The 21,185-nt window shown below is 43.1% G+C and overlaps 1 protein-coding gene across 11 annotated transcripts in view; it reads left to right on the top strand.

Annotated features, from left to right (window-relative positions):
- Positions 1-20,976, top strand: part of PTER (phosphotriesterase related) — a 110,793-nt gene extending 89,817 nt beyond the window's left edge. For 8 of the 11 annotated variants that reach the window (XR_013397939.1, XR_013397938.1, XR_013397942.1 and 5 more), the window contains 2 exons: positions 1,758-1,858; positions 13,418-14,621. The gene's annotated coding sequence lies outside the window, so the exon portion shown is untranslated. Of the gene's footprint in view, positions 1-1,757; positions 1,859-13,417; positions 14,622-19,363 lie in introns of those variants that run through there. The other 3 variants (XR_001446996.3, XR_013397943.1, XR_013397948.1) reach the window with 1 other exon arrangement.
- Positions 20,977-21,185: the final 209 nt, after the last annotated feature.

A 21,185-nucleotide genomic window follows, 5' to 3' on the forward strand; every position in this document is an offset into this window, starting at 1 on the left:
CCTCTAGGAATTCCCCAAGTCAACAAGTTGCAAGTGTATTTAAAAATTATTGTGGTCGTTATTAAGGAACTGTTTCTGTGGATAACAATTCTCAAAGAAGCAAACATACCTTTGTTTTGTTGTTTGTTGTTTTTTTGGGTTTGTTTTATTTATTTATTTATTTATTTTTTTGAGACAGGGTCCCACTCCATCCCTCAGGATGGAGTGCAGTGGCACAATCTCGGCTCACTGCAACCTCTGCCTCCCAGGTTCGAGGGATTCTCATGCCTCAGTCTCCTGAATAGCTGGGATTACAGGCATGCACCCCCCGTACCAGCTAATTTTTGTGTATATATATAATTTTTTTTTAAGTAGAGACAGGGTTTTGCAATGTTGCCCAGCCTGGTCTCGAACTCCTGGCCTCAAATTATCCACCTGCCTCGGTCTCCCTAAGTGTTGGGATTAGAGGAGTGAGCCACTGTGCCCGGCCCTGCTTTGTACATGAACTAGAGGAGCAGTCCCTCTGAAAGACACCTAAGTCATAGTCACAACTGTAGGGAATTTTCAACACGAAACTTTCCATAGAAGGCAATTTGGAAAGCTAGCTTGGCAGGTGTATTGTCAAAAATTATTGAACCGCCAAATGGAGATGGTTACCAGCACATTACATAAGACTCAGTGTACAATGTATGGCTTCATATTGGTCCATACTTCTATCAGTCAAGAGAAGGATGAAATCTCAAGTATGGATGTGACACTTTATACCTGCCATGGGTAGAATGTTCAATCCGTATGAACTTACTTGATGTAGAATTAAAGGAAAAGTTACCAAGAATGAGACTGAGAGCTTAGCATGTCCTCCTAAGCTATGGCCATGATAACTCATCATACAAGGAAAATAAGTGAATTCAAAGAACTAAAAGCAGCTGCCATTAGATTACAGGGAACTTTCAAACAAAAGATACATCATAGGAAGTCAGGTGAGAAGCTGTCATCCGGGCAGGCAGTGATAAGAATCGTAGTTGTCTTATTGTACTGTTTTGTTTTGTTCAAAAAACCTAAAGCATCATGCATTTTGAAATCAGAGTTTGCAGAGAACCCCCAGCAGAGCCAGGACGTGCCAAGAGTGACTGATATTTCTAGAATCTGAATCTGGCTCTTGAAGTAATAAGGCCGGAGGAGACATGAACATCAAGAGAAAGTGTATTCAGCTCCATTCCTATGTCAATGTAGCTTCAGAGCAAGTCACCTTCAACGAGGAGCAGCACATCCTGTAAACAAATACCGTGCCCCTTGGGTACTTATGTGCAAATAGACATATCAGCTTTTCCCTAATGCAGGCAGTCTCTTGGGGGTAGTTCTATAACATGTAAAAATAGATATAATTTGAAACCATAATCCTGAGAGTAAATTGTGAAGGTATTTTAGATTTGTAATAAGTTGCAGGAGGAGAAGAGAGAAGACAAAAGTAACCTATCGTAAGTGGCTGTATGTTCCATATAAGTAATTGTATCCCTCAGTGTTTCCCATTGAAAGTAGCTGTAATAATTCATGCTTTAATTCATTAATCAGTAACTTAGTCTCCGGCTCTGGAAAGTGGAAAAAGTTCATAAAAGTTGGTCCTACTTAGATGGAAATTTGGAGTTTTCGTTTTTCCCGAATTAGTCAACGTACAAGTAGAAATCCTTACACCTGCCAATACCCACAAAGGTGTCTATGTTTTCACACAGGCCCGTCTAATTACATATCAGCAGTTAAGATGTTTCTCCCCATTCTAGCCGCGTCTAAGATGCTAATGATCCTGGGAGTTTTAGCAGCCTGCTGCTGCAGTGTTTGAACCATTCCAGTAAGCAGCAACTTTGCAGGGACAAGGACAGAGGTAAGGTTTGTTTGTTTGGTTGGTTGGTTGGTGTTTGTTTTGTTATCAGTGGGCACCTTTGTGAAAAAAAGTTAAAACGATCAATTACATTAGGGGATTAACTGAACATGTTTATTATCCAATAGGATATCCATTATCCATTATGTATTTACATTTGTGTGTATGCCTTCCATTATGCATATGTATATTATTTCTTTTACATTTACTGTTAAGAATTTGTTTTTGTAGGTGAGCAGAGGGTCTCAGTGGCTACATAATGAGGGTCAGATATTGAGTACCCATGATGGTTTCTTTTTGTCCAAAGCCCCAGTACATAGGAACATTGTTCTGTAATGACACAGACAACCGACTGGCCCTCTGCCCATGTTCCCCCGGAATGAGGGTGGCATTCAACCTCAGTGGCAGTTTTTGTAAAAGTTCTTGAACAGAAAAGAGAAAAAAAAATCAGAGCGAATTAAAAGGGATTTTAGGAGAAGTGTCCTCAACAAAAATCACGCACTGGGCCAAGCACGGTGGCTCATGCTTGTAATCCCGGCACTTTTCGAGGCCAAGGTGGGAGGGTCACTTGAGTCCAGGAGTTCAAGATCAGCCTGGGCAACATAGGGAGACTTCATCTCTATGAAAAATAAAATAAACAATTAGCCAGGCCTGGTGCTGTGATGGTGTCACTGCACTCGAGCCTGCGCAACAAATTGAGACCCTCTCTGTCCCAAAAATAAAACACTTTTTAAAAAAATCATGCACTGAGTCTAAACTACACAATCAAGCTTTCCTTCAGAAATTCTGAAAGAGCCAGACGGCCCTAATCCAATGCTTTAATCTAATGTTTGACTGCACTGGTTAGAATGAATTCTCTGGGTATATCCAGTCTATTGTCTTCTCATTAATGTGTAACATTTAATTCCATTTTATTTAAAGCATGGAAGAAGAGAAGTGGACTTTGCTGACCATTTCCCTTCCTCCAGCCTTTCTGACTGTCTCACACAGGTGTCAGTGGTCATCTTCCTTTATCAATTGCTCACAGCCTGTGCCCACTCAGCTCAGAAACAATGATATCCTTCCTTGTGGTCCACGTTGTCAGAAAGTCTGACTCCGTGGTGCCAGGCCCCGCACCATGGGTGCAAAACTTCTCTAAATTCCCAGGTTTCATTTTCATAACTGGCCTTCTCTTCTACTCCATTGTTCAGTTACCGGGTATTCGCACCTTAAATGGCCTTGTCATTTCTCATTTTGCCTTCCCCCTTGACTCTTTCAACCCACCTCCTCTCTCTCTCTCTCTCTCTCTCTCTCTCTTATTTTTATTTTTTAGACAGTGTCTCATTTTGCAGTCTAGGCTGGAATGCAGTGGCATGATCATGGCTCACTGCGGCCTCCAGCATCCAGGTTCAGGCAATCCTCCCATCTCAGCCTCCCAAGTAGCTGGAACCACAGGTACTTGCCTCTTCACCAGGCAATTTTTTTTTTTTTTTTTTTTAAGGGATGAGGTTTCACTGTTACCCAAGCTGGTCTCAAGCTCCTGGCCTCAAGTGATCCTCCCGCCTCCACCTCCCAAAGTGCTACAATTACAGACGTCAGTTACCACGCCCCACTCTCACTCCTACCACGCCCCACTCTCACTCCTCCTGATCTTAACCTTCTTTCAAGACCCTGTTGCAAAGTCACCTCCTTCCCCTATCTCTCCACCCTTAGCCCCGAACTGCCAACCACTGGATCTTTCTTCCCTGTGCTCCCAAGCACATTGAATGCCTCCTCCTGAAACACTTACCTCATTCTCCTTTTGCCATACAACCTCTTCCTTTTTCCTGTTATTGAGAGAAATACAAAGTTTCTTATTCTCTAGTCTCCAACCCCGCCCTCTCTCCCACACCCGGGCACTAAGGACACATTCACTAGGGCTAAAAACATGTTCGTTTATTTGAATGGCTGAATGGGGAATGAGCAGCCCAGCTTGCCGACTATTCTATACATTTAACAAATGTAGATGTAGTGAACAATCCTGGACTGAAAATTAGACATTTCTATGACCCACCTTCCCTAAAGGACTGGACACTCTTTCAACTCTGCCAGAATGGTTAGATTAAGAACCAGCTTAGTGTCAATTCTTTACAAAAGAAGTAAAGATAAGAACAGAGAGATAACCTGCACAAGAGTTGAAGTTTAGAATGTATTAGGGCCTTGGATGTCACACCTTGTGTGTGATGGGAAGGGATGCTTGCAGATCCGCTGATATTCGGAACTGGTTCTAGTAGTTTCAATATACGATTAGATTTGTTTAACTATTGTATTTTCAAAATGCCTCACACCGTGTGTGGTGAAAGCAGAAATTGCACTGTGGTCACTGGAAGAGAACATGACTTTCTCACAGATTTCTGCCCAAGATGGTAGCCATATGAACCACCTGAATTATGTACCTCAGTGGATATTCTACGAGGTTCTTCACCTCGTCTCTTTAAGGTTTGTGGACAAGTATTTTGTCTATATCCTAGACATATAAAATAGGTTGTTTTTTTTTTTAATAAAAATAAGAGACCTATAGTTATGTGACGGAAAGAATGGCCATGGAAAAGAAAGAATTGTACCAGAAGTGCTATGTCATAGCAATATGTGCTATGCTATATAGGAAATAAAAATACTGTCTGAGTTTCCCAATAGCCAAGGCAAAAAGGGAAACACTACAAGTTACCCTTATCTTATGATTTTTTAAAATAAACATTCCAGTTTTTCATGAGACGGGAGATTTTTTTCCTATCACAAAATTCTGGGAAGAACTTATCAAGTGAGGGATATAAAATAATATCATGGATACTAATTAAAGGTGGCTTTATAGAAAATAAAGAAATGCTTCTCAATGAGGAACTAAAGCAGTTCAAGTCTTACCCAGTTCACCATTTCCTAGAACACCTTGAAATTCATTCAAAGAAAGCTGACATGTTGAATAACAGGCAATTACTACCCCAAGAAAATGCACAATTAGCAAGAACAGAATGGATGGGATAGATTGAAGAGCAGAGACGGAAGTCTCCACCAGAAGGAGTGACAACTCGTTTTCAAATCAAAAGCAAAAGTGCAGTAAATGCTATCACTGGAGTGATGAAACTCAGCTAGAACGAATGCAAATACATTCCACATTTCTGTTTCTTTTCAGTAAGTAATTTGAAAAGATCAGTCAAATGTGTGTGACTAGCTACAGAAAAAAAAAAAAATTAAACAATTTGGCAGATTTGTTCCCAAGTCATGCCTACAATATTTTGACCCATGAATTACTCTAGATATAAAAATGTTACTACTTGTATTATAAAAACACAACCTTGAGCAAATAGGAAGTTAACAAAATCACACTGAAATCTTCAATTTTGAAAACAGAAAATGATTGTCAACACTATTTGATAATGATATTCATAACCGCTGGGAACTACTCTAATAAAAAACTAACAATTATATGCACCCTCTTTGAATTTGCAATCACTGATCTACTTACTGCAAATATAAAAGCCATTTCCCCCTCACATTTAATTTGTAACTTAGAATATTTATTTCAACCCCAGTAACTCCTTAATTTGCCCTATAGTAAGTCATTGCATAATTACTCAAAATCTCCAAAATACAGACAAGTATATGCAAGGAAAAGGCATCACGGTATTCTTGAGACAGCCAATGACTTTTCTGAAGTTTTTTCTTTTTCTTTTTTTTTTTTTTTTTTTTGAGACGGAGTCTGGCTGTGTCGCCCAGGCTGGAGTGCAGTGGCGCGATCTCGGCTCACTGCAAGGTCTGTCTCCCAGGTTCACACCATTCTCCTGCTTCAGCCTGCCGAGTAGCTGGCTAATTTTTTGTCTTTTTTAGTAGAGACAGGGTTTCACCATGTTAGCCAGGATGGTCTCGATCTTCTGACCTCATGATCCGCCCACCTCAGCCTCCCTGTGCTGGGATTACAGGCGTGAGCCACCGCGCCCGGCCATCTTCTGAAGATTTTTGAGCATTCAGTATAGTAAGAATTTTAATGATCTTCAGCTCCTCTTAGATCTAGACACAAATATGGAAATGTGTATTGTGCAATGCAAATGAACTGGAAATGGGTTCGGTGGAAGGTACTGCCATCCCTGTGATGGTTGCATTAACACCCAGGACCAAAAACTGCTCAAAAGGTAACACTCTTCCGTCATTAAAAGAGAACAGGCAAACTGCTCTAACAAAATAATAAACTAGGTGTCCAAACAGGGGAAGTAAATACTTTTACATAACACAAGAGAGAATGGAGCTAGGGAGAAAAAAATGCAGGAATGTGCCAGGCATAGTGGCTTATACCTGTAATCCCAGCACTTTGGGAGATCGAGGCAAGAGGATAGTGTGAGTCCAGGAGTTCAAGACCAGCCTGGATAACACAATGAGACTCTGTCTATACAGAAATTTTTTTTTTTTTTTAATTAACCAGGCATAGTGGCATGTGACTGTAGTCCCAACTACTTGGGAGGCTGACGTGGGAGGATTGCGTGAGTTTGGGAGGTTGAGGCTGCAATGAGCTACGATTGTGCCACTGTACTCCATCCTGGGTGACAGACAAGTTCCGTCTCAAAAAAAAAGAAATGCAAGAATAAATATGGGTACTTTACATTAGTAAAGGAGAATCTAAATGAGAGAGAAAAATAATTTGGCTGCTTTATTTGAGGGCTTTTATAGACAAGCTTTCTCAGAATAACTCAAGTTTCAAACATGGCAGCATATTCAAGTTCATTGTTTGAGTCCCGTCATGGTCATGGAAAGATCGAAAAATTGGAAGCTCTTTGAAACAACAGTTACACTATTTTTCAGTGCAATTAAAAATAATGAGTAGGGAGGCCAGGTGCGGTGGCTCACGCCTGTAATCCCAGTACTTTGGGAGGCCGAGGTGGGTGGATCACCTGAGACCAAGAGTTCGAGACCAGCCTGGCCAACATGGCAAAACCCCATCTCTACTAAAAATACAAAAAATTAGCCAGGCATGGTGGCACACGCCTGTAATCCCAGTGCTTTGGGAGGCCAAGATGGGCAGATCTCTTGAGCTCAGGAGTTCGAGACCAACCTGGCCAACATGGTGAAATCCCATCTCTACTAAAAATACAAATTAGCCAGGCATGGTGACATGTGCCTGTAGTACCAGCTACTCAGGAGGCTGAGGCAGGAGAATCACTTGAAGCCAGGAGGCAGAGGTTGCAGTGAGCTGAGATTGCACCACTGCACTCCAGCCTGGATGGCAGCAGGAGCCTCCATCTCAAAAAAGAAAAAAAAAAAAAGAAGGAAAGAAAGAAGAAAGAGAGAAATAAATAAAGAAAATAACCAGAAGGGAGGCATGAGAGGAAATGTGGAAGTCTGCCATGCTATTGTGTGCCAGTTTCTTGCACCAACTCAAAATCTACTGTCATCTTTAATGAGCGCCCTGGTGGCATGAGAAACCATGGTCGTTTTTACTCATCAGAAACTTGATGGATGTGTGCTCTGAGTGGAGGGCTGGGAGTGGGCAACTCCAAATTAAAATCTCCACTGTTTTGTTAACCAGGAGATTCATTTTGGCTATCATCCTCTTTATATACTCCTCCCTTTGTTTCCTAATTATTAATTTTGGAATCATTCGTAATTTAATTTTTTAACCACAAATGCAATCATTTTAATTATTCACATGTGTAATTTTTTTTTTTTGACAGAGTCTTGCTCTGTCTCAAGGCCAGAGTGCAGTGGCACAATCTTGGCTCACTGCAACCTCCACCTCCCCAGTTCAAGTGATTCTCCTGCCTTAGCCTCCTGAGTACCCTGGAATACAGGCGCTGCCACCACACCCAGCTGATTTTTGTATTTTTTAGTAGAGACGGGGTTTCACCATGTGGGCCAGGATGATCTCGATCTCCTGATCTCGTGATCCACCCACTTCAGCCTCCCAAAGGGCTGGGATTACAGGCGTAAGCCACCATGCCTGGCCTCACATTTGTAATCTTTTAAAATTTAAAGTAGGAGAAAGTTTATACTGAGTTCTCTGAAATGAACTGGCCTCTTTGTGGTAGATAGCCTGTTTTAAGGGGACTTGGAGTCTTTGGGAGGAATTTTGCTGCGATCCTAGAGTCCGAGATAGTGGGATGATTGAGGATATGTTCATGGACTTAAATAAAATGTACACGATTGGAGTTGGAAAAATCTTTTTGGATGAACTATTCATGAAAGTGAAAAATGATAGGATTTTTCTCAGTAACAGAAAATTTGGGGCTATGGGAGGATAACATAAATGCCATCGCTGATTCTGGCAATAAGACCTTGTTCAAGTAAATGGGATTCTTTGAAGGGAGGGCCTCAGGTTCGAGGGCTGTTAGTTTTATTTCATTTTTCATAATGATGAAGCAGCAAAATCATAAAAATATTTCTTAAGTCTGTTAAAGAAAGAATCAGCAAAGAAGCCAGCCTCCTTTCAGTTCTCAAATTACTCAGTTTTGGATAGAAAAAAATCTGTATTCAGGGGTTGGATATATTTGCAACAAAACATATCTTCTTCCCTTTTATATGTCCCAGAACATCTATACCAGCACCTGTGCACCAAGCAAGGCCACAATAAGTGTTTTTTCCAAATGAGTAAAAAGAAATAGCATGTTTGTATAAAGCTAAGATCAAAGCATTTGCAGTTCTTATGGTACAATGAAGGGTCTAGATCAGCCACTAAAGGGACACCTTCATCTAGTACCCTGGATCCTTGTGGAGGTCGTGGCCCCACTCAGAGTGACTCCTTGTTCTCCAGGTTCATTGGGAAGACTCTGGGATGGGCGACCGGTAACCATGTTGTCCTCTGTCCTTGAAGACCTAGTTGCCACATTTTCACCAGCCACATTTGACCAAGTGAACCCTTGTCCCGACGTGGGCCGATCAGATTCTCTTTCCTGATTTTTGAGACTTGGAACAAAAAGACATAGAAACTTAGCCAGGTGCAGTGGCTCACGCCTATAATTCCAGCACTTTGGGAGGCCGAGGTGGGTGGATCTTGTGAGGTCAGGAATTCTAGACCAGCCTGGCCAACATGGCAAAATCCCATCTCCACTGAAAACACAAAAATTAGCCAGGCATGGTGGCGGACGCCTGTAGTCCCAGCTACTAGGGAGGCTGAGGCAAGAAAATCGCTTGAGCCTAGGAGGTGGAGGTTGCAGTGAGCCAAGATCGTGCCACTGCACTCCATCCTGGGTGGCGGAGTGAGTGAGACTCTCTCAAAAAAAAAAAAAAAAACACATGGAAACTGAAGACCACTGGCAGCTCCATAGAGGAAAGGCCACAAGAGCCTCCTGTCGAAGTCATCAGAGCTGCCCTTGGTTCTTCCAGCTGTCCTTTTGATCTCGTGGGGTATTTATATCTCCCAATAAGGCCCACCACTACCTTCCTATTCCACCTTAAAAAAAGAAGAAAAATCTACCTTGAGCAGGTTTATGTTGCTTACAGCTGAAAGAACCTTAACAAATATAACCAGGTTGGGGCTCTAAAAGAGGGGATTTAAGCTTTCTCCTATAGCATGTCCAAGAGAACTTCCTACGATAAGGGAAATGTTCTATATATGCCGTCCAATAAGTTACCCACTGGTCACATGTGGCTATTGAACACTTAAAATGTAGCTACTGCAAGAGAGAATCTGAATTTTATATTGTATTTCATGTTAATTAAGTTGAATTTAAATAACCATAAGTGGGCCAGGCACAGTGGTTCATGCCTGTAGTCCCAGCACTTTGGGAGGCCAAGGCGGGTGGCTCACTTGAGGTCAGGAGTTTGAGACCAGTCTGGGCAACATGGTGAAACCCCGTCTCTATTAAAAATGCAAAAATTAGACGGGCATGGTGGCGTACTCCTATAATCCCAGCTACTGGGGAGGCTGCGGCAGGAGAATCACTAGAACCTCAGAGGTGGAGGTTGCAATGAGCCAAGGTCGTGCTACTGCACTCCAGCCTGGGCAACCAGAGCGAAACTCCATCTAAAATAAAGAAAGAAATAACCATAAGCGACCAGTGGTTATGTGTTAGATGATGCAGTATGATGAGGATGATATGAATTCATTTTCTCTACTATAGGACAGAACAAGAGAAAATGGATTTAAGAGGAAGCAATGAGGCTGTGTATTGGCCGGGAGCCAAATCACTGGAAAAGAGGATCAGGGAAGGTTCCTGGAGGCCCCCGGCATGCTCAGAAGTGGCCATTGAGCAGAACGGTGTATTCTTTTGTTTGGGCTGCCTTAACAAAGTATCACAGGCTGGGTGGCTTCACTCCAGATATTAATTTTCTCGCTATTCTGGAGACTGTAAGTCTGAGGCCGAGGTGTCAGCAGCTTGGTTTATTCTAAGGCCCATCTCCCGGGCTTGTAGATGTCCATCTTCTCCCCGTGTCTTCCTTCACGTGGTTTTCCATCTGTGCATGTCTGTGTCCTGATCTCTTCTTAGAAGGTACCCATATGACCTCATTTTACTTGAATTACCTCTTTAAAGACCCTGTCTCCAAACACAGTCACATTTTCGGGTACTGGGGGTTAGGGCTTCAATGTGTGCATTTGGGAGAGACACAATTTAGCCGTTAACAAGTGGTGTAGGTGTGAATATACCTGAGAGAAGAAGGAGCAATGAAAATTCCAGTCACAGCATGGCCCGGAACTTGCAGTCTCCTGAGACCAGAGACCTGTTCGACATTTTCCAATCTGAGTGTGGCTGTGCCTCGTGCATTTTAATTGTGGCATCAGATGAGCCGTAGATATGGCATAGCTCCTTTCTAGGTTACCATTTCCAGGGAGCTTAATGAGTGTGACTTAGTTCATGTAACTAAGAGATTTCAATGCCAGTTTTGACTCAGTCCATTCTTCCTTTGAAATCATCTCCAATTTTGTATTTCTCCTGCTACAATTGCAATTTAAAGCAGCCCTTTATGACCACGTACACGGGGCCTCAGAATAGCTTCCTGCACAGTCACCTGGCCTTTTAGTTTATCCCAATTCTCATTCATTCTATGTACCGAGTTCAGATTCTTCTACCCGTGAGACCATGTACATGATTCCTCCCATTTCCCTGAAACTTCAAAGGACTCTCTCAACCCAGTTGTCTGAAGATGAATCCCAAATCCCTAACTTCTCATTAATTGTACTTTATCACCTACCTATATGACTTTATTTAGTCTTTGACTTCTGACTGTAATTTCTATTGCTATGACTTTAGATATCACCCTACATAGGACATTCATTTCTGTTGCTACTGAAAACAAAACAAAACAAAACCTTCTATGACCCCCAGATCTATTTTCATACTTTACACGACATTTCTCACACGTGTCAAGGCTCAGGTTCTTGTTTATGCTACTCATCTAGAATGCCTCCAAGAGCTCCAGGTCTCAAGGCACTTATTCATCACAAGAAAACTTTTCATTCATTCATTCATTTATTATTGTTTGTAGAGACAGGGTCTTGCTATGTTGCCCAGGCTGGTCTCGAACTCCTGGTCTCAAGCAATCCTCCCACCTTGGCCTCTCAAAGTGTGGGGATTACAGACGTGAGCCACTGCACTTGACTAAAAAGAAAGCTTTTATTCAAATGTTACTTTCTCAGAAATGTCTTCCCTGGTCATTCTGTGTGAAATAGTGCTCCATCAGCCAAAATCCTGTAACACTGCTTTCTTTTTCTTTATGATGTATGGGCTGAATTGTACCTCCTCACCGCAAATTTGTATGTTGAGGTCCCAACCTCTAGTTAGCTCAGGATGTGATCGTATTTGGAGAAGGGGTCTTTAGAGAGGTAATTAGGGTCAAATACGGTCATACAGGTACCCTCCTAAGAAGAAGAGATTAGGACCCAGACACGCACAGAGGGAAAACCGTGTGAAGACACAGGGAGAAGGTGGCCGTCTGCAAGCCAGGGACAGGGACTTTACAAGAAAGCAACCTGCAGACACCTCAATCCCAGACTCACAGCCTCCAGAAGGGAGGTGAGGTGGTGAGAGGGTCTTTTCTTATTTATTTTTATTCTTTATTTTAGTTATTATTATTTTTCTATAGCCCAATCTTGGAAGTAAAGAGATAGGGTCTTTAGACTGTATTTGGCACACCATTCTATGTGCCCAGCGCTGCCCATCCCTGTCTCCTTCTAGGGTTTAGTAAAGGAAGCCCATCTGCCTGCAGCTATAATCTACATTCTCCAACCTAGACTTTGTTGACCATAGGGTCTTTAGAGAGGTGATCTTTAAATTAAAATGAGGTCATTCTTGTGGGCCCTGATCTGGTATGGCTGGTGTCCTTATAAGAAAGAGGCCATTAGCGCACATGCATGTGCACAGAGGAGAGGCCATGTGAAGACGCAATGAAAAGACTATCTACACACCAGGAAGAGAGCCCTGGAACAGACCTTCCCTCGTGACTCTCAGAAGAACCCAACCCTGCCGGCACCTTGATCTCCAACTTCCAGCCTCCAGAGCTGAGAGAAAATTAATTTCTTTTTTTCTTTCTTTCTTTCTTTCTTTTTTTTTTTTTTTTTTTTTTTTTTTTGAGACAGAGTCTCACTCTGTCGCCCAGGCTAGAGTGCAGTGGCGCAATCTTGGCTCACTGCAACCTCCGACTCCCAGGTTCAGGTAATTCTTGTGCCTCAGCCTCCCCAGTAGCTGGGATTACTGGCTCATGCCACCATGCCCAGCGAATTTTTGTATTTTTAGTAGAGATGGGGTTTTGCCGTGTTGCCCAGGTTGGTCTCCAACTTCTGACCTCAAGGGATCCGCCCACTTTGGCCTCCGAAAGTGCTGGGGTTACAGGCATGAGCCACTGCGCCCAGCTGAGAAAATTCATTTCTGTTGTTCAAGTTACCCAGTCCATGTTACTTTGCTATGGCAGCCTGAGCAAAGTAACACAGCTGTATATACCACTATCTAACTTTTTTTTTTTTGAAGGGGGGTCTATAATCCCTCACTAGAAATTAAGTTCAGAAGGGCAGTAACATAGTTTTGTTCACTGCAGTGTCTCCTTATCTAGAGCAATGCCTGGCAGGCAGAAGGTGCTCAGTGAATGGGTTTTCGAAGACCATTCTTTGTGGCCAGCTCTGCCCATCCCTGCCTCATTCTGGGGTTTAGAAAAGGAAGCTCATCGCCTGCCTCTATAAACTACAACATCCAACCTAGCCTTTGTTGGCCATAGATGTAGTGCTTTGGTCTCTATTGGCTTTATGTCATTTCTCAATTGGCGTAGAACTTGGGCAAGGAGGAAGGGTGCTAGTTCTTAGTACTCTTGCTCCCTAACACCCTGCAGTATCTTGCCAATGGCAGACACTCAGTGAATATTTTCCTAAATAAGGTCCTATTTACATGTTTCCTGAAAATCTCATGCATGCAATATTTTGATTCCCAGCTAGCATCCCAGCTTCTAAAGGGGAGAGTTGTCCCTAAGGCCTGAAATTCTGCCCACTTGTAGTAGGGGTTCAATACATTTTTAATGAATGAATGACACATATACCCATTCTGTGGGGCCCTTGGGGAATATTAATTGAGCTTCCAGCAGCTCCCTTCTCTGAGGATTATCTCACTTCCCTGTCTCTTCATTTCTCCTCCACAGCGTGCAAAGCACGGAGGGAAAGTAGGAGTGTTTGTACCATGAGTCTCTGCACACCCCTCATCTTGGCTATAGTAGACTGGACCACAGATGGACACTGTACCGTGCAGATTACTTCTTCCAGGAACTTGGACTGAGACCAAGAGACTCACGGCATCCTCTTCTGGCTGTAAGACTTATATTTTTATATTTAGGCAATGGAAGAGGGGCAGCAGATGCCTACCTTGTGGAACAGAGCAATGAAGGCAGTTCACAGAGAAAGAAGACTAGGCAGTCGGGCAGAGGGGAGTGGGCTTGGAAGCTTCCTGGAGCCAATGTCCATCTCTGCTCTTTTTTTCCACTCGATGCTCCTGAGTCCCTGCCGTCAACCCCCACTTCTTTGCTTAAACTGGTTTGAGTTTGTTTCTGCTGTTTGAAAAAACAACAACAAAACCCCAAACAAAACAAACATCAAACAAAAACCAAAATAAAACCATTAACTCACTCATCCCTGTGATCATATTTGGAGACATAGGGGTGATTTCCTTCAGAAAACAAAGCATAAAAACCCTGCCCTCCTCCTCTACCTCTCCAATTACGTATTAAAGCCCATTTGCTCCACAGTAATGTAGGAGCTGCTCCCACACATCAGCTCATGTTCAGTGTTGGACAGCATTTCTTTGCAATTCTTTCCAAATCAAAGATAGTACACCTGTGCTCCCAAATCTACCAGGAACACTCAATGTTTTTAAATCCATCTCTTTCTAAATTGCCTCATAAATTCTTGCTGTTCTCAGGATCACCTTTCTCAACTGTACTAGCTGAGATCAACTCAGGTGGTTACCCTAACAGTTCCAAGATGCTCAATCAGAAATTCTAAACAAAGATCTTTCTGGGAAGAAAGGTGTTCAAAGTGTGTGTGTGTGTGTGTGTGTGTGTGTGTGTGTGTGTGTGTGTGTGTGTGTGTGTGTGTTTGTTTCTGTTTGCAGCAACACTGTTCAAGGAGAAAACAGGGAGGAAACAAATCCTTGTGCATTAAATTCAGATTGCAGTGAAAGAACAAAATTGTCGGACACCTCTTCAAGGACCTCCACCTGTCTTCATTAGTTTCTTATTGATAACCAGTGAGAAGGCAGTCGCTGTGGATCAAGTCAGATGGTGGCTTAGACCAGGAGGTGTTGGTGGAGACAGAGTGGGCCCAATGAGAGCAAGAATCAGAGACAGAAAAGGAAGAAACAGGTAATAGATGAGGGAATCAAACCTAGCAATGATAAATTCAGTGAGGAAAATGAGAGCTGGGGCATTGTCCTCTGGGAGGACTGACAGGTAAACCGGGACCTGGAGAATCTGGGGAGAGAAAAAGATTCCAGGATGGGGGAACAACTTCATGTAAGGCCCTTGATTTTTAACAGGACTGGCCGGCTCTAGAAGCAGAAGGAAGGTACCTATGATTGGCACAGAGCGAAGCGAACAGGAGGGGTCACAGAAGGAAGGGAGCAACACCCCAAGGTCCCTGGAGGCTCTGGTCATTGTAGCCAGTCAAAGGGCTCTTTTTTTCCTGTTTACATAGGATTTTTCCTTTAAAAAAAAATGGGCTGGGCACGGTGGTTCATGTCTCTAACCCCAGCACTTGGGGAGGCTGAGGCTGGTGGATTGCCTGAGGTCAGGAGTTCCAGACCAGCCTGGCCAACATGGTGAAACCCGATCTCTATTAAAACTACAAAAATTAGCCAGACTTGGTGTTGTGCACCTGTAATCCCAGCTTCTCAGGAGGCTGAGGCAGGAGAATCACTTGAACCTGAGAGGCAGAGGCTGCAGTGAGCCGAGATCACGCCACTACGCTCCAGCCTGGGTGACACAGGGAGTCTCTGTCTCAAAAAAAAAAAAAAAAAAAAACCAAAAAAAATTAATAGACTATTGTTAAGAGCGGTTTGAGGTTTCCAGAAAAAATAGAGCAGAGAGTACAGAGTTCCCAGGTATCTTCTCCCCTTCTTCTGCCTCAGTTTCCCCTATTATTAAAGATGTTAATCTTTGCATTAGTGGGCACATTTATTACAATTGGGGAATCAATACTGACACATTATTATAAACTCTATAATTTACATTAGGGTTCACTCTTTCATTGAAGGGATCTTAGTGCTTAGTGTAGGTGGAGGATGGGACTAACTTGGTCTGATGTAGAATTTTGGAAGACCCAGGTTCACAAAAGCTGTTGTTACGGGCTGGATTATATTCCCCACCCCCTACCAAAAAAAAAAATTACTATACTGAAGTCCTAACCCGCAGTATCTCAGAATATGTGAAGTTATTTGGATAATCGGGTCACTGGAGATGTAATTAAGATGAGGTCCCACTGGAGTGGGGTGGGCTGTAATCCGATATGACCCGTGTCTTTATAAAAGGGAGAAATAGGAACACAGGCATATACAGAGAAGACACCGAATAAACCCGAAGATGGACATGCACAAGCCCTGCAGAGAGGCCCCAAACAGGTCTTTCCGTCACTGCCCTTGGAAGAAACCAGCCCTGCTGGTCAAGAAAACACCTTGAATTATGGGGTTCAACCTCCAGAACCATGAGACAATCCATTTTTGGTGTTTAAGCCCCCCAGTCTGTGGTGCTTTGTTATGGCAGCCCTAGTAAACTCATAACAGCTGTGAAGACGTGTAGGCAAACCTGCTGAGGGCCTGGAGTGCTGGCTCACACCTGTAATCCCAGCATTTTGGGAGTCTGAGGTGGGAGGATTGCTTGAGGTCAGGAGTTCAAGACAGGGCCTCACTGTGTCACCCAGGCTGGAGTGCAGTGGTGCAATCACAGCTCACTGCAGCCCTGGCCGTCTGGGCTCAAGTGTTCCCCCTGCCTCAGCCTACTGAGTAATGGGATGACAGGTATGTGCCACCATGCCCAGCTAATTTTTTACAAAGAAGTTTTAGTAGGGATGAGGTTGAGTAGAGTAGAAGTAGGTTTCCTAGGATGGTCTCAAACTCCTGGCCTCAAGAGATCCTACCACCCAGCTTCCCAAAGTGCTGGAATTACAGGCATTAGCCACTGCACCTGGCCTCCAAGTTTATTTTTGGAGTAAAAAGAAACAGCTGCAAGCAAATAAATATATTTTTTCTTACCATTCTCACTAGAGAAGTCTCTAGGGGCACCTAGTTCTCTAGGTGGGTAGGCACCAGGTAACTGTATTCTCTAGAGAACTGTTTAATCTTGTGTATAGCGTTTGTATAGCAAAAAATATACCCTATTGCCAGAAGTTGAGTCTACAGAGTAGTAAGTGAAAATGAATAGTGGTTATCTTTATTCTACACAGGTGATACGGTTTGGCTTTGTATCCCCACCCAAATCTCATCGCCAATTGTAATCCCCAGGTGTTGAGGTGATTGGAGCATGCGGGCAGTTTCACCCATGCTGTTCTTGTTATAGTGAAGGAGTTCTCACGAGATCTGATGGTTTTATAAATGGCAGTTTGCCTGGGTTTCTTTTTTCTCCTGCTACCTTGTGAAGAAGGTGTCTGCTTCCTAGTCCGTCATGCTTGTAAGCTTCCCGAGGCCTCCCCAGCCATGTGGAACTGTGAGTAAATTCAACCTCTTTCCTTTGTAAATTACCCAGCCTCGGGTAGTATGTTGATAGCAGTGTGAAAACGGACTAATACAACAGGTTTAAAAGCACGTTTATGAGATATTTAAGAATAACACTCTCTGTTGCAGGGAGTAAACTGAGTTATTTACAGTGGATCTCACCTGTGATGCTAGGATTATTTGGAAAGAAGGAACACAGCCTCCCTTGAGCAACTTAAGCAAAGTGGCGTAGAGCATAAAAACACACATGGGCTAGAGCAAAAACCATTCGGAAGTGAGGCGTGTTCAAAGATAGACTTTCTGCTGGCTTTATCATCTGGTCTGTATGTTCTCTCCTAAGTACGGCTGCTTGTTTCCCTGATTCTCAGTTCTCCTGTCGGTCCTAACTGACCCTGCCTTTATGTATTCCTTGATTCCAGAGAGAATTCATCTCCTTTGTTTAGTTCATTACCACAGCGACTTTGGGAAGAGTCCTTTGTATGAGGCCATGTCAGGTCATTGGACAGGTTTATGGCCAGGCTGTCTAGGGCACTTTGTGGGACTCTGTGGGTTGTGCCCAGGGGCTCTGGGCTGTCTGTGGGCCCCCCGACAAGCCTCTGGTCCAGTCAGTGGCTGCTCTTGCGGAAGGAATGGCTGAGTTGTCTGTGACCGTATGGGGTGCCTTGCTTTCGTATTCTGTTTATGTGAATCTCAGTTATCACCTGTGTTCTTCGAAGCTCATCAGTCTGAAATGGCATAAGAGTGGGAAGAAAACAAAAGCAGGGAGGCGGGGCATTGCTGGAACAACAATAATCTCTTCATTGGTTATTTTCATATCTATTAACTTTACTTTGCAAATTTCATCTGCACATCGGATATGCAAAACTGAATCTTGTTTGAAAACTTCAAGTATTCAATAACTTAAAATTTGAAAGCTTCAAATACTCAAATAACTTAAATGCAACATCTTTTTTTTTCTTTTTTTTCTTTTTTTTTTTTTTTTTTTTTTTTTAAAAAAGACAGTGTCTCACTCTGTCCCTCAAGCTGGAGTGCAGTGGCGTGATCTCAGGTGACTGCAACCTCCACCTCCCAGGTTCAAGCGATTCTTCCACCTCAGCCTCCTGAGTAGCTGGCATTACAGGTGCCTGCCACCACACTTGGCTAATTTTTTTTTTTTTTTTTGTAAAGTAGAGATGGGGTTTCACCACATTGGCCAGGCTGGTCTTGAACTCCTGGCCTCAGGTGATCCACTCGCCTCGGCCTCACAAAGTGCTGGGATTATAGGCATGAGCCACTGCACCCAACCCCAGTAGTAATTTTTAAATATCTATCTTGTCAACAAATGCCTGATAGCAAATATAAAATGTTACAGTGGACAGGCTGTTCAAAGATTGTGAAGAAAACCGTCTTTTTAAGAAACTGACAATGAAACTGACATCTCTAGTTCCCTTACCACATAAATAAAAGCCCTTAGTACAGAAGTATCTTTTGGGGGGAAAAAAAAAAAAGCTTAAATAGCAAATGAGAGCACTGCATTGGCTCACGATTGGAGGAAAATGGAAAGTTTTCAGGAACAATTAAAATAACTCTGTCCCACCCCTGCCCTTTCCACTGAAGAAGGACACGCTGTCATTACACCTCAGACAGATACCATTGCCCCAGTCCCTTGGGCTCATCGGAAGGTAGGCAAGGAGGGAACAGCCTGTCTCCTGATAAACAAGTGCAGAGGGTTCCAAAGATCATCCTGAAGAGCCTGATTTATTTTCCAACAACTTTTAATAAACCCAAGGTCTACAGGGCTCACAGTAAAAAAAGAAAAAGAAAAAAAAGATAGTGTACAAACCAAAGCATTGGGATTTTAAGAATTATAAAAACATTTAGTCATTAAAAAGCATAGACAGTACTTGATAGATATATAAATATTTTATACATAAAATCTTCTTGGTTATTGGAAAGGAAAAAGGTGCCAAACTTGGAAAATGGCAGCTTCTACCAAATGTGTGAACGAGGAGAAAAGCTGGTTTGCTTCTCAGTGCCTTTGTGAATCTTATTTTCACGAGGGAAAGCCTGCCCTGTTTCTCTTTTCACGATACACTTAGCAGCCCTGCAGCCAGATTTTTTAGAGAGGAATGAGGGAGATTGGTGAGAAGCAAAGTATGAGTTTTCCAGCCATTTGGCTGGCACTACGCTTTTTAAAGTGGGTTATACCACTTCATATTTCCCAAGTCACCCATCTAAAAAGGAACAAGTATTTGGTGGGTTTTTTTTTCCAAAAGAATAAAAATAGCAGGTGGATTTTAACTTGATCTTTGATAGTTAGACTTTGATCTTAGATGTCCATTATTATGTTTGAAAAATCACCCGATATAAACTAGAAGTCGTGATTTTGTCTCCTTTCCTTCCTGTTTAGCTTGGATCTCTTTGGCAGAAACTCTTCTATTCCCCTCGGCTCGTGCAACAACATATGCCAGTTATGGTGTTTCCTCTGTATTTCCTGGTTGTCAGAAGCAATGTTGGTAGACTACATCTTCAAGCATCAGTGTTGTGTTAAGGGAAGGGTTGGTGACGGCAAAAAGTAAGCTCCCTCTGCCGGTTGATGGCTCCCTCTGCAGAAACGAATATCTGAATGTCCATTTCGAGACCACATTCTTTCTTCTTCCTACCCAGACACAAAAGCCTTTGTTATTGGAGGTTAAGACTGTCTATGAACCTGAGACCTGGAAGAGCCCAACAGAGAAAGCTGGAGTGGATTTATCTGAGGATACTCCCTGAGGTTTTACATGCAAACCCTGAGATTCTGGACAGTGTTAAATGATAAGGCTTATCACTCTGAAAGGGACAGATGGCGGACCTACCCTGAAATAGCTTTTCTGGAAGAGTAACACATGGTAAATTGCATTAATTGCAATAATTGCTTTTTATGCCTTGATAAAAACTGCCAAAGACCTTCAAAGATCTTCTAATCATGGCAAATGAGCACAGTTCCCCCTTAGCAGTGACAGAGCTACAGCACTACGGCTTGGGGTTCTGCAGAGAGGCTGCAGAATTAAGACCATAGGAACCTGCAGACTTAGGAAAGAGATGGGCAGGTGAGGCCCTGGGTATAGCACAAGGTGGAGGAGTATCTAGTCCCATTTTGGGGCCAAGTTATGGGTATTTCTTGTATAACATGCGTTTGGTTAATTCACTAGTCATGGGGGGAGGCTGGGGTGGGTGGATCACGAGGTCAAGAGATCGAGACCATCCTGGCCAACATGGTGAAACCCCGTCTCTACTAAAAATACAAAAATTAGCTGGCATGGTGGCACACGCCTATAGTCCCAGCTACTCACAAGGCTGAGGCAGGAGAATTGCTTGAACCTGGGAGGTGGAGGTTGCAGTGAGCTGAGATCATGCCACTGCACTCCAGCCTGGTGACAGAGTGAGGCTCTGTCTCAAAAAAAAGTCATGGTACATAAGGATTTAGGGAGGCTCCTCGCTTAGCATGAACTGCAGGTGAGGATTACGTTCGTGTCTTGTCTTCCTTCTTTGAAACTCAAAAGAATAGCAGGGGGGTGGTGGAGGGTAGACTTTCCTACTACATTTCTGTGATTTCCGTCTGACACAAACTAACCATGTAACACAAGGAGGATTTCTATTTAACAAAGCTTTCCAGTTTTTTTCCTTTGAAATGATTTGGTTATGCGTCCCCTCCAAATCTCATGTTGAAATGTGATCGCCAGTGTCGGAGGTGGGGCTAGTGGGAGGTGTTTGGGTCTGGGGGGGGTGGATTCCTCATGAATGGCTTGATGCCCTCCTCATGGTAATGAGCGAGTTTTTACTCTGTTAGTTCACACAATAACCGGTGCTTTAAAAGAGCCTGGCTTCTCTCTTGCTCCCACTCTTGCCATGTGACATGCCTGCTCCCCCTTCATCTACCACTAAGCTTCCTGAACCCTCACCAGAAGCCAAACAGATGCTGGCACCGTGCTTGCACAGCTTGAAGAAGCATGAGCCAAATAAACCTCTTTTCTTTATAAATTACCCCGCCTCAGGTACTTCTTTATAGCAATGCAAATGGAGTAAGACATGCTTCTATGAAGATTTTTACGTCTTTGCTTTATTGTACCTCCTTTATGTTGAGTCAAGCTTCTGCTTTGTGCATGGAATCAGTCTATGACTTTGGATATTTTCCATTATTTTAATCTTCCAGGAATATTTATATCTTTTTTCTTTTCATTCACCCTGCCAAC

This window comes from Macaca mulatta, chromosome 9 (assembly GCF_049350105.2).
Source record: "Macaca mulatta isolate MMU2019108-1 chromosome 9, T2T-MMU8v2.0, whole genome shotgun sequence".
Taxonomy (NCBI): Eukaryota; Metazoa; Chordata; class Mammalia; order Primates; family Cercopithecidae; genus Macaca; species Macaca mulatta.